Source organism: Cimex lectularius, unplaced genomic scaffold, assembly GCF_000648675.2.
Source record: "Cimex lectularius strain Harlan isolate CLEC.00 unplaced genomic scaffold, Clec_2.1 scaffold3, whole genome shotgun sequence".
Classification (NCBI taxonomy): Eukaryota; Metazoa; Arthropoda; class Insecta; order Hemiptera; family Cimicidae; genus Cimex; species Cimex lectularius.
Window position 1 is genome coordinate 680,344 of NW_019392688.1, and position 19,376 is coordinate 699,719.

At 34.3% G+C, this 19,376-nt stretch overlaps 1 protein-coding gene and 1 non-coding gene across 15 annotated transcripts in view; both read left to right on the plus strand.

Annotated features, from left to right (window-relative positions):
* The window catches only part of LOC106662262 (disintegrin and metalloproteinase domain-containing protein 11), an 880,166-nt gene that overhangs the window by 503,089 nt on the left and 357,701 nt on the right, over positions 1-19,376 (plus strand). The gene's annotated exons all lie outside the window — the stretch shown is intronic.
* On the plus strand, positions 4,716-4,819 carry LOC112126553. The gene has a single exon (XR_002910040.1). It is a non-coding gene; the product is annotated as a U6 spliceosomal RNA (small nuclear RNA).

Here is a 19,376-nt window from a genome sequence, read left to right on the forward strand (position 1 = left end):
AAGCAAACCTCACGGATATGTTTTCAAAGATAAACCAAAATTTTATTAGGTTTTGTTGTCCGCTTGACTAAATGCATTCTTCATTAATTAAGGTTTTGGTTGAGATAAAAAGGTCAAAAGGATAAAAGGTGTCACAAGCGGGATTCGAACCTACGACCTTCGGCTAGATATGCCGCTGCTCTACCACTTGAGCTATCCCATCCCCATAACTTCCCATCTCAACCCCACTCAATTTTCCCTCCTTTTTGCTATTTTTCAAATGTCGTGTAATCTATTTGATTTTCAGCGACAAATGAAATGACCACAAAGAGCTTGATTGGTTACTTCATTTTGTTTATAACTTTTTATTAGGTTTCGTGGTCCGCTTGACCAAATAAATTCTTTTCAATTAACTAAGGTGGTTGAAATATAACAAATGCCACGATAGCTCAAGTGGTAGAGCAGCGGTGTATTTAGCCGAAAGTCGTAGGTTCCAATCCCGCTTGTGACACTGTCTTTTTTATCTCAACCAAAACTATAATTGATAAACCGAAATGTAAAATTAAATAGTGTATTTACTTAAGTTTAGCGGTTTCGTTATTTTGTCCGTTGTTTATTCGCATTGATTTTCTATTTTTTATGCAAAGTGTGTCTCAGTTGAAAAATCAGTGACACGAGCAGGATTCAAACCCGACCGGATGTCGTGGGTTCCAATCCCGCTCTGACAGTGATTTTCCAACTCAGCCTCACTTTGCATAAAAATAATATATCACCCAAAATAATTAATTTCGTCAATAGAACCAACTAAAACACGTATGTATTAATGTATTTGTATTGTTTAAAAAAAGCAATATGAAGTATGTTTGTAAACGAGGGGCAACTAACATGGAGTATCTTGCGTATACTTTTTGGGTTTTTTGTCCGAATTGTAATTTGCAATGCGTTCTAATAGGGCTTTCATTGGTTAATACAATTTAAAAATTTATCACAAGTGAGAAAAAAACATTTGAAGGCATTTGTCTAATTTTTTAAAGAGATCCTGGCTTTTTTAAAGACCGTCAGGACCAAATCCCACGATAGAAGGCCCAGTGCGTGAACCCGCTCGGGTAAACAAATGGGCCTGAGCAGATGGGAATGCGAGAATAAAACCGCCTTGTTTGTTTTTGGCCCTTCTAAGCTATCGATCGCAATTTGGCTAATTGACAATCAAGAGCCGTATAGTATTTATATAACCTTTGCATTAAATTTCACTAGGCACTGTGGCCCGTGTCCGCAAGATTGCCGTATATCTTTCCCCGGCCGGAACTTGGTTACGCGCCCAGCCCTGATACCAGTTGAAACGGTGAACCTCGTAAAAATGATTTATGCATGACAAACTCGGGACAAACGAGCCGTTGGATAAAAACTTTATTGCATGACACGATCCCTCCCTGTTTATTCTTTCTAATTTGATTATGACTATCAACGGAAAATGTCTCGACCTGTTAAGCAACAAAACAAAAATCTACTTTTTCATAACAAACCCGATCATATTTCAGTATTTTATCAACGAATTAATTGCATTTCGTTTTTCCGGATCTAGAGAAAAAAAGCAATTCAAAATAGAGAATTATAAACACGAAAAAAAGAAGGAACGGCCGGGGTTTTCATTAAAATTGGGAAATCACCTTAAAATTAAAACAACCCTTATCAGGGCTACAAAGGTGACCGGAATTGCCGTTTAAAGGGGCAGTTAAATCCAGGGAGGAGTTGCACCCTACTAGGCTTTTCAGCTTCCTACCTTGCATTTCCCTCTCAGTACTAGTTACGAGTAACTTAGAATATTAACTGAACAAACCAGTGATTTTCTGTTTACAAGTAACTTGGATTAAATGGAAATTCAAGTTTTAAGTTCAATACGAATTGACAAAATGATTTTGGTTTGTCCTTTTGAATTTCAATAATAATTTTTTTAATGTAAAATTATTTATCATATACAGGGTGTCCTTTTTAGATGGCCCATGTGATTTCTCTTGAACCAATGACTTTATAAAAATATACGCGTTTAAATTTTTTTAGCCTAATTTCAGATGTTTACCTTTTTTAGAGAAAATTATACCTGGGACTTCAGCCCCAGTTCAACTTCAAAATTTCAAATTCGACCCTAAACATCCTTACACATCGTTTTAAATAATTTTTTCGCTGAAGAACACGAGTACTCCTGCCCGACGTGCACTATCGATAAAGCAATAGTATATTTCAAATCGCTTTTGATCGGGAAAATGTGCTCTTCGGTTCATTTTGAATGAAATACTAAATTTAACGAATAGGTACCATTGTGAAATTTATTTACTTCCAGGAATTAAGATTTGCTCTTATAATTTCAGTTTGACAAACAATGACTTAATGTGAACAATGAAGGCGATTAATGTTTATTTTAGAGAAGTAGCAAATTATTAGAATTAGCAATGAAACAAATGTAAAGCGTTTTTTCTAACTTTTTGCCATAACTTAGTCATTTTTTGACCAATTTCCGTTGGTTCGTTCGAATTTGTAATTTTGAGGTTGAATTGGACCTGTGGTACCCTGTATAATGTTTCTCAAAATAAACGTAAAAATTTGAAACTAGATTAAAATATATTAAAAACGCATTTTTTTATAGAGTCATTGGTTCAAAAGAAACTTAGCCAGGCTACCTAAAAAGTTATATATATATATATATATATATATATANTATATATATATAATTTATACAATAAACAATTATATTTTTATATTTTTGCTCACACGTAGTTGTAAACGTCATAATTCCAGCAAATTCAGTATCATTTTATTCCAGTTCAGGTAGATGCATACTAAAACCATTTAATATTCCTACCTTACTCGATGAAGAAACGAAAAACTGTACGCTATGATTGACAGATAGCGTACAGACCAAGCCGCTGGATCTAAAGGGCTGAAATTGCGACAGTGCATCCCTATAATGACATGGATAGCCACTAAGAAAGATTTATTGAAATTCCATTCCTTTTTATATAAAAAACAGTTCCATGACTCAACGCCGGACAACGTCCAGTCCAAACTGCTGGATCTAAACGGCTGAAATTTCGACATGGATAACTGCTAAGAAATAGTTGTTTGAAATTCCAACCTTAAGAGGACCATAGGGATAATTTTTTACCATAGACCGAAGTGAACTGATGAAGAAAAGAATTTGACAAACGAGACATTATATTAGAGAGCCGTACTTTCACTCTGCACCGCATTAGAATGGCACTTTAAAACTCAAGTCGCGGGTAAATGTTCGTTGAATTTAAATTGTAAACAAAACTATGTACTTACAAAATAAACACAACGGCACAGCTAAACCGTTTGCCCGAGTACAATTTTGGCATTGTATTTTTAAAATTATACATATTTCAATCCAATCAAAGTTGAATTCCCCAACCAGCATGATTTTTATGGCTCCAAACTAACCTACAATACAAAATCAACTTATCCGATCCATTGACCAAGTGAATAAGCACGTCCTTCTTCAGCGTTACAGAACTGGACGCTTTATGTCTCAATTCCATAAGGATCTGGAGATTGCATCGCAAATGGAAGGCATCACCCTCGTGAATGTTACATAATGAGCATTCTTGACACCCAGACTAGGGTACTTTTGTTTAAGATTTATCGTTTCATCACACATCCGAAACAGCGATCTGGCTGCATAATTGGCCTACTATACTGTTCCACCAATTTAATTGCCCGTGCAAATATGTACTGATGTTTTTATGCACTTTTTATTTATTTATTTATTTTTTTTGGATCTAGAAGGTTTAACTTGAATTCTTCATTGAAGTTTGCAGCTAATATTTTTAAGTGTTTGCATAAAAGATCTTTTAGTTATTATTTCTCAATGCTATTCTGGGAGAAGTGTTTTTATGCATTTCATCTACTTTGGTTATGTAATTCATGTGCAGTCAGAAAAATTCATATTCTTCGAACTCTGTCTTGAAGTGAAATATTGAGGGTAAACTTTGGAAGGTGAAACAGTTTCCAGACAAAAGTCAATAGGATTCTTTTAACATGTGTATACCATTCGTTCGCACTGCAGCTTTAATCTCATATTCTTTGTATGCAGAGGGTTATGTTTTTTTAACGTAATTTGCATTTTTAAAAAAACCGATTACAATTACACAAACGACAGAGCTTAAATAAACACGTTTTATCGGCACAAGCTCTCAGCCTGTACACAGTCTTCTCTAATTACATATTGTAAGGGTGCAAAATTGATACACAAACAACCCTGGTGGGGACCTTTTTTTCCCGGGAGAAGGATAAGAAAAGCGGGTAGAAGGACATGGTGTGACTGGACACGAGCGAGTCGACAACGGTGAGCTAAAATCCTTTATTTGCTATAAATTGCTGAATCCTTGTTCCTTCAGGGAGTGTGCCCGCTCCTTCTTTTAAATAATCGCATTTGTAAATTTTTTTTAAATTGATTAAGGTTGAAATTGTGTTGTTTTTTGTTCTTAAGAGGTATTTTTTATTTTTTGTTAACAAAATATTTTTTTTGGTTTGTTTCTATCAAACGGCATTTTTTTTTGTAAATATAACTTTTATCGGATTTCAAAAGGTCAAATTATAGTTTTTTTATTTTATGTGTGTGGTTATATATTTCTTTTTCCCAGTTCTTGTTTTCCTTTTGGAAAAAATCGTAGAATTGTTCAGTCGGGACCATCAGTCCATTGAGACGACTAACAATAATAATCCATTCGGCGGTACATATACTAAAATTGGAACGGTACAGAGAAGATTAGCATGGCCTCTGCGCAAGGATGACACACACACAAAATTTACAAATGCGATTAATTAAAAGAAGGAGCGGGCACACTCCCTGAAGGAACAAGGATTCAGGAATTTATAGCAAATAAAGGATTTTGGCTCACCGTTGTCGACTCGCTCGTGTCCAGTCAAACCATGCCCTTCTCCCCGCTTTTCTGATCCTTCTCCCCGGGAAGAAGGTCCCCACCAGGGTTGTTTGTGTATCAATTTTGCACCCTTACAATATGATTGGCTTTTTTTTAGTGCTATCTGTATAAAATAAATATTCGTTGAGCATATTTATACACAAATGTGACAGATCTGTCAGAATATATAGTTGAGCAAAATTGTTGGTTTCTAGGGCCGCAGATATCCTGTCGACTACTCGGAAGCACTGCTGAATAGTGGAATGGAGAGGTCGAGATCTAAATTACTGGTTAGGAATAAAGTTTTCTGAATCGTATATGAGAATCAGTCTTTTATGGAAAGAGACGTTCAAAAATTTTGGATAATATATGGAAGGAATCTCATTGGTTTATAAGAGTGGTGCACAGGGGGATTTGTGTTGTTTTGGTATTGGGGTTATTAAAGGTAGATTAAATTTTCAAAGATGCACTTTCGAAAGATAGTTTAAAACTTAATTTAAATACATAATCATATTCTCACTAATTTCGTGGTCCGCTTGACCAATTAATATATTACAATTAATTAAGGTTTTTAGTTGTGATAAAAAAGTCAATGGCACGAGTGGGATTCGAACCCACGATCTTCAGCTAGATACGCTGCCGCTCTACCCCTTGAGATATCGTGATCTCAATCCACTCGGACACTAACTTCCCATCTCAACCCCACGTTTTGAATTTTCCCTCCTTTTTGCCATTTTTCGTGAAATGGAATTGAATTGAATTTTCCCGTGGCCATTTCATTTGTCGTCGAGAATCCAATCCGATTTCACGACATCGAGGTCACGATAGCTCAAGTGGTAGAGAAGCGGCGTATCTAGCCGAAGATAGTCGGTTCGAATCCCGCTCGTGACATTGTCTTTATTATCTCAACTAAAAACCTTAATTAATCATTATCATTTTTCAAGCATAATATAGCAATATCACAAATATCAATTTTTTTGCAGATTTGTTTCAGTTCGTGTTAAATAAATTGTTCATTGATTGTTCTTGATGCACGATTGAACACGAGAGAAGTGCTAATTAATCTGTTCTTTTGTCATTTCAGGTCGTACTTGTTTATTGTCGTTGTTTTTGTTCTGCCAAGTGTTAACGAATCCAAAACTCCAAAGTCGCAATAAATTCTCTAGGGCTCTTAATATAATTTAAAGACAATGTCGTATTATTACCATATTAACAACATTAGACAGTCATGGCTCATTGGAATTAATTGTTCCGGATCATAATAAGGATAGAGGAATTATTACATTTTAATTGGATCCTTGTGAGCCACAATGACCAGCTATTTGTCTTGGGCCCACCCCGCGGCGACCCAATTTAGAGGCATCTCCTTTTAGATAAATCGCCGAGTTTCGCAGCGGCCGTGCCAAAATTGGCTTTAATGGCGTTTTGACTTCTGAAAATGTTTTCGACCCAAGTTTTCAGGGCAGACCTTGAATCAAACGGACGGAGTTCCTTCCCAAGTGCATATATCCGCCGTCGGCGCCCACGGGGAGGCCGCCGGGGACCCGGAGGGAAATCGGCGATAAATTCCGGGGACAAACGGGGATAAAATCCGAAGCAACCCCTGGGAGCTTTGTATTTTCCAAGTTCCTTCGGGTGGGAACGGCTTGTGGTAAATTCTCAGCCGTTACGCCTTTCATCCGGGCAGGTCCCCTAAACAGATTACCATATTTACACCAATTGCCTTTCAATTCATTACGACAACCTGCGTGCGGATAAACATCTGACATCACTCAGTGTTCATTTGTACTTAATTACCACAATTGAGGCAGAATACCATGTGTTCTCCTTTCAACATTCACTTAAAATTTTATTAATAATAGATTACTAAAATTAACAAAAATTTAAACGGGTACAAATTCTCAATAACAAATGAAGTATGTTCTGTTAACTGCTTATTGTTTGGAATAATACAAAATTATGTATTTAACTCTATAACTGAAAAAAAAGAAAGTGAAAAAAGAAGAGTTATTGTAAAAAGGACAAATATATGAAACACGGCGCTGTTAATAGGCTAAACCTACACGACCTGCCTTCCTTGCCTGCTTACCATAATCGAACAGCCTTAATATTGTACAATTATTTACATAAAATTATATATATATTTATGTTCTTTAAGAATGAACTGATCTATTATTCATCCCCGTAATTGTCTCAAATGCCTAGACATTTATTAAATTTCAACTTGTTATTGCTCGACCCTTTATTAACTGTCGAGGCATTCAACAAGACTTCTTGAATTTTCAATATGATATTATGTACTTAGTCAAAAATGAAATATAATGAAAACATCCATTTATTTATTTCTTACAATTTAGAGATAATATTATTTTTTCATTGAGTATGAGTAGAGACTGTCGTGGCATTTCGCAGATTTTTTTTTTATATATAACAGATGCAGCGATTACTATTACATTTTTGTCCAAGACTTTCAATAACATTTAACAAAGCCATGACTGTCCAAAAAAAAGAAGAACCTACTACTTCCCGTAGAGTGTTTTTTTTCACTGGAACCTCGATAACATCGATTTCCGAATTCACATTCACTAATTGAACTCGCAACACTAATTTTTACAATTCCAGCTTCAATCCTAATATTGAAATTGTTGTTCTTGACTTCCAAAATCACACCACGGATGATTCTGAAATCTATCCGTATCAAGTACATCCATCATCACCTAGTTACCAGACGTTAACTCCTGGGACATTTTGGACGAACTTTTTGACATTTTTTCGGATGGATTTTTCTCTGCCTTTCGTTGAAATCGGGTTATATGGACTTATATTAGTTTATTTTCACATATTAAATTAAAGTGCAATAATATTATTAATAAAATTACAAAAGTATAAATAAAACATGAACTTATTAGAACAAACAAAATGTAAATTTGACATTGTAAACATTGTTTTTTACTATGTGGCTACAATAAAACACTTATTATTATTATTATTATTATTATTTATTAGGAAAAGTACAACGTCTCTTCAGCATCTTGAATTTTTTAGATAGTAAAACAACCAAACCATTTGTCCTAGGGGTGTTGAAGCGGCGAGACATAACGGGCTTCACTTTAACCCCTTTCTTCGGAACAGGATTTTTATTGTTGCAAATCTCACAATTACTAATGCAAATATTAATTGCACGATGTGAAACGTTACATGTTTCTTTCGGTGCGACATGATTTTGTCTCTGCCTCCATGGCCAGTGGCAATGTACATTTTAACCAATTTATCGAACAACGATTCATACGAAATCATAAATGGTAACGTAAATCCAAGTTTCGGTTTATAATCACTGTTCGGGCTCAGGCAGAGTAAAGCGGACTTTGCCCTCTTATCCTTTAATTCCTCTGATCCTAAATCCATTCCCTTCAGTTCTCGTCTCGATCTCTAACGGTCAATCTCCGTCTTCAAAACCTCAAAATTCTCACCTCCAATAATTTTTGAAATTCCTCCCTTTCCTAACCCCATCCGAAATCCTGGAAGCCGAGGTTTTCCCGTATTTTCAATCATTTCCTACTTCAATTCTATCCATCTTTCGACAATTCCCCATTTTCCATCCACCCTCTAGTTCACCATCTTAGTGGGTTCCCAACTTCTCGAGACGGCCTATAGATCTCCTCCGTTACTTCAACATACAGTCCACAAAACCAAGTAAGTCTTCCTTTCTCTTCTTTCTTTCTATTTTTCTTCCATTTTATACTTTTTTTCCCCAAATAATCACTTTCAATTTCCCACCTACCTCAATCAGACAGTTTTTTTAACAGAAGGTACTGAGCCTAGAATTTTGATGAGTTTGTTGTTTTTGTATTCTGAAGCTCTCAAATTTTATCATTAAAACACATTTAGTCCACGGTTTGTTGTATAATTCGTATCTAACTCTCTAATAAAATTTCGCGCTCAAAAGCCGGTGATACTGGAGCAGTAACAGAAACCAACAAAGAGACCAAAGAAAAGGATTACAGCTCTGTTGTTTTCTTGACCAACTGATTAAACAGAGGCCGATGTCTAATTAAAGGACTAGGCGTTTGATTAAGGGTCTAGGAGTTTGAGCAAATGTTTACTCATATAAACAAATCATTTTATTTTAACTATCTGCCTAGTCATTTCATTAAATAACTAAACATGATTATCTGAGACAGGCCCATAAATAATATATACCTGCAATTGTGTATTTTACTTTCTCAACTTTCTTGAATGTATAGTTTATTATATATGTATAATTTTAGTTCTTTCATATGAACTCATTTGTATTTTTGATTGCAAAATGTTTATTGCATTTTGTTCTTGATTAAATAAATAATTTTTCATGGGTTCTTCTCTCTATCAATAAAACGACACAGAAAACTCTTTATACAAGGAGTGATGGATTCATTATAGCTATTATTTTTAAAATTATATTAACATCCAAATTTATGATTCGGCAAAGAGACAGATACTTATACAAGAGAAGGATTGATTACCTGTCCATTTCCTCTGAAAATTATGACAATTATTGAAATATGCAAATAGGGGTCGAACATGTGAGGTTTTTGCAAGTTAAATTTAAGTATTCTTGGTGAAATGGTATTTTTTTTCATCCAATATATACATATATGTGTGGAGTTTAGAGACCATTAGCCAATGATTATTTGTGGATCGCAAGGTGCAGTCCGATGTGACGTAGGTTTTAGTAAACGTTTTCTTTATCATGCAAACGTTTCGATTTTTATTGCGATCATCTTCAGGGCCTGAGATTAAACATAGTTTGAATTTCACAAATACATGTAGGATGTGGAGAAAAGAAATTATGAATTTATACAATCCTAGAAAATTTTAGATTAAAAAAATGAATTTATGCAATGCTAGAAAATTTTAGATTAAAAAAATGAACTTATACAATAATAGAAAATTTTAGATTATAAAAAAGAATGAATTTATACATTGCTAGAAAATTTTAGATTAAAAGAAATGAATTTATATCATGCTTGAAAATTTTAGATTAAAAAAATGAATGTATACAATACTAGAAAATTTTAGATTAAAAAATCAATATATCCAATGATAGAAAATTTTAAATTTAAAAAAGAATGAATTTATACAATACTGTAAAATTTTAGATAAAAAAATGAATTTATACAATGCTAGAAAATTTTAGATAAAAAAATGAATTTATACAATGCGAGAAAATTTTAGATAAAAAAATGAATTTATACTATGCTAGAAAATTTTAGATAAAAAATGAATTTCTACAATGCTAGAAAATTCTAGATTAAAAAAATGAATTTATACAATACTAGAAAATTTTAGATTCTATCAAAGGTTTGATTGACTCTAAAATTTTCTAGTATTGTATAAATTCATTTTTTTAATCTAGAATTTTCTAGCATTGTAGAAATTCATTTTTTTATCTAAAATTTTAAAATTTTATTTTTATTTAAAAAAAATGAATTTATGCCATGTTAGAAAATTTTAGATTAAAAAATGAATGTATGCAATGCTAGAAAATTTTAGATTAAAAAAATCAATTTATACAATGCTAGAAAATTTTATATTAAAAACATCAATTTATACAATGATAGAAAATTGTAAATTAAATAAAAATAATGAATTTATACTATACTAGAAAATCTTAAATTCAATCAAAGGTTTGATTGACTCTAAAATTTTCTAATATTGTATAAATTCATCCTTTTTTTTAATCTAAAATTGTCTATCATTGTATAAATTCATTTTTTTCACATACTACATATATATGTAAAATTTAACCAATGTCTATAAATCCCAGGCCCTCAAGATGATTTCAATAAAGATCGAAACGATGTTTTCTAATATTTCGACCTCAACAGTTTAACTTACGATTTTTCTTTCTTGAAGGTGGGATAATAGGTCATCTCAAAAAAACCACAACCATTTTTTATCTACAACGTTCGGATTTATTTTAATCCTTCCTCAGGTGAGTTAAGGCAATGGTTAAAACAGTGGTCGTCAGTCATTAATATTTTATAACAGTTTATTTTAAAAAAAGCCAGTGTGTTTGTTGGGAGTCTGAAAGACTTAAATATGCACCACACTGGCTCTTTTTTAAAATAAACAAGAAAGATCGAAACGTTGGCATGATAAAAAAAAATGTTTTTCTAAAACCTACGTCACACCAGACCGCACCTCAGGATCTTCAAATAATCAGATATATTGATGATTCAATAAAAAAAAGTATTCCGGCTAACTTCGGTTTGTAATTTGTAGAACTGTTTAAGCCTCTGGTAATTAAAACCGCTTTTAAGCAGTGGACACCATTTAGGCAATCGCGAATGAAAAAACCCCGTGAATTAGTCGTGGCCATCCATCACTGGCTGACTCAGCAATGAATGTCCAGCAATTTTATAGTCCTGGTTCATCCATCAGGGGTTTGTGTACACTATTTATTTTACTAGCTAATGACAGCTTTCTACTTGTTGGATGTTTATACAATAGCAGGGACGTTTTTTGTCTTTAATCTAATGGCATTAGTGAAGTAAAAATTAAATAGAAAAAATGACTAATTGTCTATTTCAAATTTAAAATTATACGAACAATCGTTAGATATGGTGAATCATCAAGAACCAATTGTTCCAGGAAAAAATTTCCTTGGGCTATTTTGTATGCTTTCGTTGAAATGAGCTGGAAGAGAAAAAACGAATGTTGTGATATTATTTGAAAGTAATTGTATGTACTTTATGAGAGTTGGTTGTAATAAAAGCGTACGTGCTCAATATTAAATAATTTTAAACATTCATACTGTCCACAAAGTCTGACGGGATTTCCAAAAATTTCTAAAGCAAGTTGGAAATTTAAAAATAGAACAATCCCCCCTGAAGAACATATCTTTGCCCGTGAACAGCAGAATACTAAAATTCCATTTTCTTTCCGCTTATAAAAAATATGTTAACCTACAAAATATAATATTTATCTCTTTAAAATAGTTGATTTCATTTCTTTTAAATGCAAAGAGGAAATATTCACATCTATGTAATAAAAAAATTAATTGTTATTTTATATTCCATCTTAAATTAATAGCAAATAATTATAATAAGAATGCATGGGTTAAATTCAATAAAATTTACGCAATTCTCTCCATCAATAATAAAAATAAATAATTTATAATTGGCTATATTTTCTTTTTGCCTTGGTAGGTAGAAACAGTAAGTTGCTGCCTGAATGTCGTGAAGTTGTAAAAAATTAAATGTTTCTACAAAGAATTAAAGACGTTCGTAAAGTTAATTCTCGGTTATGATTTACTAACTGACGAGCTCAGACTTTTTCTGTTAACAGGTAGTTGGCTAATTATTGTGTTATTTGTATAATTCATGTGGTTTTTTATTTTGTAAACAGAAGAAAGAAAAAGTGAGAGATCAAAATTTTATTTTTTAACTTAGGGAATATCTTTGCATGTTTTTGAAAAATAAATTTTGAAGGATAATTTCTTATTAAATTTAGATTTCTTATTTTTTAAATATAGAACTGCTTAAAGGAATTTTTTTTTAAAAACATTTTATTTTTGTTTAGAAAACATAACCGTTTCTACCTAGGCTGACTTTTTATTCGATTTATTGATAACAGTTTATTGATTGATCATTTTTATTGGTTTTATATAAATTTTTTATTTGTATGCAGAATTTTTTAAACAGCCAGCTAAATGTTAATAATTTTTTTGGTGATATTACCATATACACATTACCATATATCTCTCTCCATATACATCCAAGATCATCAAAATGTTAAATTTCATTATTTTGGAGATAAGATTGGGTCAAAAAACAGAAAATAATTGCGATATTTTTGCGAGTATGTCTCTGAAACTGAAGATATTTCGACATTACTTCAGACTGGCCTCGCTGTACAAATGAAATGTACATGAAAACCATACAATCTGAAATATAAAAATAAAAAATAAAAAAGCAGGCGCAGACAAGAAAAGTCTCAAGAGAGAGGACGTTAAATATAAAAATAATAAATACGTGAAAAGAATTAAAGACGTTCACAAAATTTACCATGGTTATTCTTTACTTAACAAAAATATAGATTGATTGAATAACAAACACGATTTGATATTCAGGATTACAATTATATATACGAAAATTCATCAAGTTGCTGAGACAAAAAATAACTCACAATTTCGCTCTTTGTTTCTGGGTGGAAAATTATGTTGAATCTATGCTACAATTGGGATACAAGCAGAATTGCGTTGCACTTGACATATTGTCTTTTATATGTCAGCAGCCGGGGCGTTATTAAGCAGCAGAACTTTACCAAGATATTTCCAGAGGTTCAACTTCCGCTGACACACGTGCTGCTTTTCCTCTTACGGGTTGGTGAGATTTTCCCGGTTTAATTTCAAAACAACGCAAAGAGTTTTCATCATCTACCTTGGGCGGATTGACTGGGAAGCTTTTTATATGCTATTCGTACGTTGAAAGTTGTTACAAACTGGAGGTAGGAAACCTTCAAAGCTTCATAACTCAAGAGTAAAGCCCACCTTCAGAATTTTTTAAGCATATTTTTACATATTGTAATATTTCAGACTGTTTTATGCCAGAGGATATTTGTAATTGAAACCCGACTAGGTTGGTGAAAATCTATCATCACGTACGTTACCAACGTGATTCTTCACGTATGATCGCATTTGTAAATTGTCCTTGCTGTGATGTAGTAAATTCCAATTTCTGAGGAACTGGTTTTTTATCCCCTGCTTTCAGTGATTTATTAGAAAAGCTCAAAGCGGGTTGGAGCGAATAAATGGAATTTCCAGAACCCTTTTTAGCAAGGTCATCTGCTCTCCCTCATTTCCAATATGCTTTTTATGAGCCGGTATCCCAATTTAATGCTGATATTCTTGAAAGAGATTTTTATCGATACATTGTAAAGTGTCTTTATGAAGACTCAGAGGAAAGTATTTTTACATCTGATTTATCATTATTCTTGGCAGAGATAAGCCTGTGGCAAACATTTATTGCTAATTTTATGAAATAAGTGGCCTTTATATAGGGTTAAAACACTTCTGAGTATCAAAATTTACGGTCCTCTTGTAGTAAAATATCAAATTTGCTATACCTTGTATATGTCTTTTACTAATAAACAAGATATTTCGGCTTCTTATAATTTAATTATTTAATCATTTTATATTCATGTCTTTTTCAGTTTCGTTTCAATATATTTTTTTGGTTTCTACATGAATTAGTACAATTAGTAGAATACAATATTTCTTTTTATTTTCATTGTTTATTGTGAATTTATAACTTAGAAGTTATACTTGATAATCAAAGAGTGATTTAATATTTTACCGAAAATGCTAAAATCCAACAATTTCGGTCTCTGGACTGCGGAGGCTGAGACTAGGAGGGAAAAAGTCATGGCAGGATATGCATTAGCCAAACCAGGATTACACGCGATTACGGGTGAGAAACCACGCCGTTGTCATTGTCTAGGGATGTTGTCACTGTAGAACACAATACTTGACAATGTGAAAGTAGGTTGAAGAAGAGGTTATATAATTGTAATTTTTTTCGTGTAGGCTTTTATAAAAATACGTTGGTTTTAAACAATCCGAGCTAATTCATTTTTCAATGTGTTGAAAAAAATGGGCACCCAATTATGGCTTGTTGATTATGTAAACCCGACTAGAATCGCAGAATAGGTGAAAATTGAAACTCTTTTAATAAAATATTCCCGGTGAGTGTTAACAGTGTATTTTTAAAAGGTCCCTTTGTCCCTACTCGGTCGGGACAAATCCGTCCCATTAGGGCCGGCTTATTGCTCATTACGCTAAATGAGCCGCCTCGTTTACTTATTCACCCTTTAATCCAACAGGCGGAAAATGGTAGTTTACTGTCCGGTGGAAAAATAACAAAATACTCGAGTCGTAATTGAATGTGGCCCGCGGCCGACGTCTTCCATTTCCACCTGAACAGCACTGATGGGGAGAAAGTCCATTTAATGGACGTCATTACAATACGCAAATTGCTACCCCTTCCTCGACGCATCAGACATCCATTGTCTCTATTCATTCATTTGTCAATAAATTGGAGACGTTTCGTTTTAGACAATTAACCACCTGACAGATTATCGATCGGCAAAAACCCTAGTTTTTCAATTCATAGGCTCATAAACCCCTAAGTACTTAAAAATATTTAACATTAAAAACACATTTTAACGGTAATACAAAACTGAACTTCGACTGATAGGAAAAATTTGAAATAAAAACTGAATTTTATAGCTATAAATAGGGGACCGCGGTAGCCGAGTGGTTAGCATGAGAGACTCTCACGCCGCGGTCGTGGGTTCGATTCCCACCGTCGCCTCTGGCCCTTTTTTCACACACAAGAATTCGTACTATGGCTAATATGCAAGATCATAAGGCCAATAAAAAAAAAATAAATAAATAAAAAAATAGTTATAAATATATTCATTATTTTTATTGTAAAAACTTAATACAATTAAAAATGATTATAACGTTTAGGTCAGCAAAATCAAAAAAAAATTTAAAAGGTAAAAAGGACATTTTACCACCTGTCGCACCGCGACCAATATTGGTAAATGGGCAATATTCAAAGCTTTTACACGATCCCAAAGCTCTAGTTTAGTGTTCCCGTGTGTATCCATCAGGCTGCTACTCAGAATAAGTATTCCAGCTCCAGCCTATATTTTTTTCTGCCGCTCTTAGCCTGTAGTGTCTAGTCGAAAGTATTTTCATACTAGTCCTAACAAATCCTAGGTTTAGTAGTTCTGCCGCTAGTTTGTGCGATTGTACATTTATGATCTTTTCGCATGCTGCGTACAATCCGATTAAACCGAGGATTGACTTTAAACCATTGTCGGATATATCTTTGGTAGGTGTTCTAGTCAAACGTTCCTTGGCAAATTTACCGGTTTTCTCGTTCCCTCTCTGCGTGAATGCTCTGGTACCCAAACAAAGTTTTTTGTTTTTCCTAATGTCTCAGGACTTTAATACCAACAAGGTATTTTGTTTCACTTGGCCGTCCGAATAGATTTGTCTTGTTTCGGTGGTAATTCCCAGTCTTTTTATAGTCTTGGCACAGTACTTAATTGACAGAAAGTAAGTGGTATACTCCTGATCCATAGTCCATAGCTTCTGCCCTAGAAAATCTTAAAAGAGGTTACACTCGCAAAAAAATCATCATGAGATCTGATAGACAAGCAGCCATTTAAGCATTAGCATGTAAAAGAATCACATCAAAATTAGTCACTCAATGTAACCCAAATGTCCAAAACCTACGGAAACACAACAGCCTGACGATACCTTGGCTGGCAAGGCACAGAGGGTCTTTGGGTAACGAGGAAGCATACATACTGGCCAGAGGAGGATCTGCAGGGCAATACATAGGCCCCAAACCTATGACTAACCTATAACTTGGGCTAACAAAAACAAATATAGAATCCTTCAACACTGAAGGATCCAAACAAAAGAAGAAGTGGATAAACTCTAGCTGCACTAGACTCAGTAAACATTTGAAGAAACAACCCTCACCAAAACTGGCAAACTCACTGCTGGAATTGGAGAGGACTAAACTCAGAGGAGTGGTAGGAATACTAACCGGTCACTGCCATCTGAGAAAACATCTACACAACATGGGCGTATACAAAGATAATCCCATCTGCAGATTATGTAACGAGGAGGAGAAAATAGCCACCCATATCATCTTTGAATGCGAAGCAACAGCAACAGCAAACAACAGAGATTTAACCTAATATACGGAAAAAACTAGGGTAATGAAATTGTAGCATAGAAAGCCAATGACCGATACGTCTAAGGAGAAAGATTGAGTCAATAGCACTGAACTAAGAAACTAGGAAGGTTGAATAAGCCAGAAGGCTGCAGTGCCTGGAGAGTATAAACACCCCTTCCCAGTATCCTTACTACCATAGTCATACTCCATATTCTGTAGCGACGACTTTGCCAGTGGGTTCACTCGCTTGATCTCCACCAGGGCAAAGCCGCTGTTTGCACGCGATGTCATTGCATTGACGTCAATGTAAGCGTCAATTGTTGGCATAAATCACCGATAAATAAATAGACGGTAGGTATACCTCCGCCCGGCAGCATGCCGAGCGCGAAATATCTTTTCTTACTGCCATCTGTATACAAGATAAAGTTGGCATTCATTTAGACCCTTTTCTTCCAGTTAGCTCTCTCGGGTGTTTTGATATGATACTTCTTATCAACTTTGTTTCATGGGGTCAAAGGTCTACAAGGAGCAAGATTGTTCATTTTATGCGGGTACGCTATTTATACCTGTCATTAATCTGTGAACTGTTTCCGTTGTTTTATTTTAGAAGCTTGTAGTTCTACATTAACTGTGATTTCGGAAACCTTTTATGATTTTTTGCTAGCTAGTCCTCAACAATTTACTAGATATGCCTTTAGTTTCTACGATGATATTTTCATGATGTTTTGGAATACCTCTGTCTGGAAAACATTCTCATAGAACCGAGGACTTATTGACACAACGGAAATGTTTTACCATATAGCATTCAACCCTTACAGTACACTAATAAAATCTCAACTTGATGTTATATATTATGTTTACCCTAAAAATAAACATCCAATAACAATGAACAAAAGCTAAACGTTAAAGAAATTAATATTGCTTCATTCCATGCTGTTTATTTAGAATTTTGCTAAAGGGGATTATCAGATTTGGTCCGCGTGCTCAAACGGGGCGGGGGAGAAATTTTTATTACAACGTTGAAAATCCCCTACGGAAGTGAGTATTTCAGATAACCATCTTAATTATGGACTAGCTTTGCCGGATCTAATTAAAGGTGTAATTCTTTAACTGTATCCATTACGTAGATCTTGGGAATAAGAACTATCGGGTTGTCCGGAAAATAATGCAGGATTTTAAGTTTTCATTAAAAAAAATCTATATAAAATATTCTGTTTACGTTTACAGGATTACTCATTTGTATGAACTTCCAAATGATATTGTTTGTTTACCTCTGTAGCATTCCGCTACTTGGAAATAATTCAGTCATCCTTATAATGTCAAAGCGAGAATTTCGTACGATTTTCTTTTACGAGTTTAAACACGGCCGAAGCGGAGCCCAAACGGCTAGAAACATTAACCAAGTCTGGGGCGAGGGTTGTGTTAATGAGTGCACTGTGCAAAGGTGGTTTAAAAAATTTCGGGAGGGAGATTTCAGCCTTGAAGATGAAGAAGGTCGTGGAAGGCCTTCCTCTCTTAATGATGATGTTCTGCGATCAGTGGTGGAAGAAAACCCCAAAACAACTGTTCGAGAACTTGCAGAGCAACTCAAAGTCAGTAAAACGACCGTCGCTGACCACCTCAAGGCGATTGGAAAAGTGAAAAAACTCGAAAATTGGGTTCCACACTCATTAAACGATCGCCAAAAAAATCAGCGCTTTGATGTTTGTGCATCACTTCTTTGTCGAAACAAAAATGACCCATTTCTGGCCAGAATTGTTACATGTGACGAAAAGTGGATTCTCTACGATAACACTAGACGTTCTGGACAGTGGCTCGACAAAGGAGAAGCTCCAATACATTTTCCAAAGCCCCCAACTCATCAAAAAAAGGTAATGGTTACGGTATGGTGGGCTTCATTTGGTTTAATACACTACAGCTTCTTAAATCCTGGCGAAACCATCAATGCTGAATCATACTGTAACCAAATTAATACCATGCATCAGAAATTGGCAGTAATGAAGCCCTCTTTGGTCAATCGGAAAGGGCCCATTTTGTTGCATGACAACGCTCGACCACATGTGTCACGTGTAACGTCACAAAAATTATTGGAGCTTGGCTATGAAACTTTGCCTCACCCACCCTACTCTCCGGACCTCTCGCCTACTGACTACCATTTTTTTAGACACCTGGACCACTACTTACAACACATAATATTCAAAAATCAAACGGAACTGGAAAATGCATTTATTGACTTTATCAATTCTAAAAATTCTGAATTCTACTCAGACGGAATTAATAAGTTACCAACACGTTGGGAGAAATGTATTGAGAGTATGGGAAATTATTTTGATTAAAGAACATTGCTTTAAAGTAACTAGTTTCTTTTTTTTTGTTTAATACCAAAATCCTGCATTATTTTCCGGACAACCCAATACTTAGGAGTGTTTATTAAAAAATCAAGAGATGTTCTTATCAGAGCCGGGGGCTTCGAGGCCTCAGATTACCAGGGTGGGTTATTACTTTAAGCTGAAAATTGCTCGCCTTTTATCCTTCTAGAACGTAATGGAAAATACGTTCGTTCATTTTTAATTAAATTAAAGTGGCGGACAAAATGAAGATGAACTTCGTTATGTTTTGGAAAAGCCGAACCTGATAGTTGGCAAGTCTGTTGTTCATGAAAAGATGGAATATGAGTTTTCTCAAGCATATATGACCACAGTAAACCCACACAGGTAAT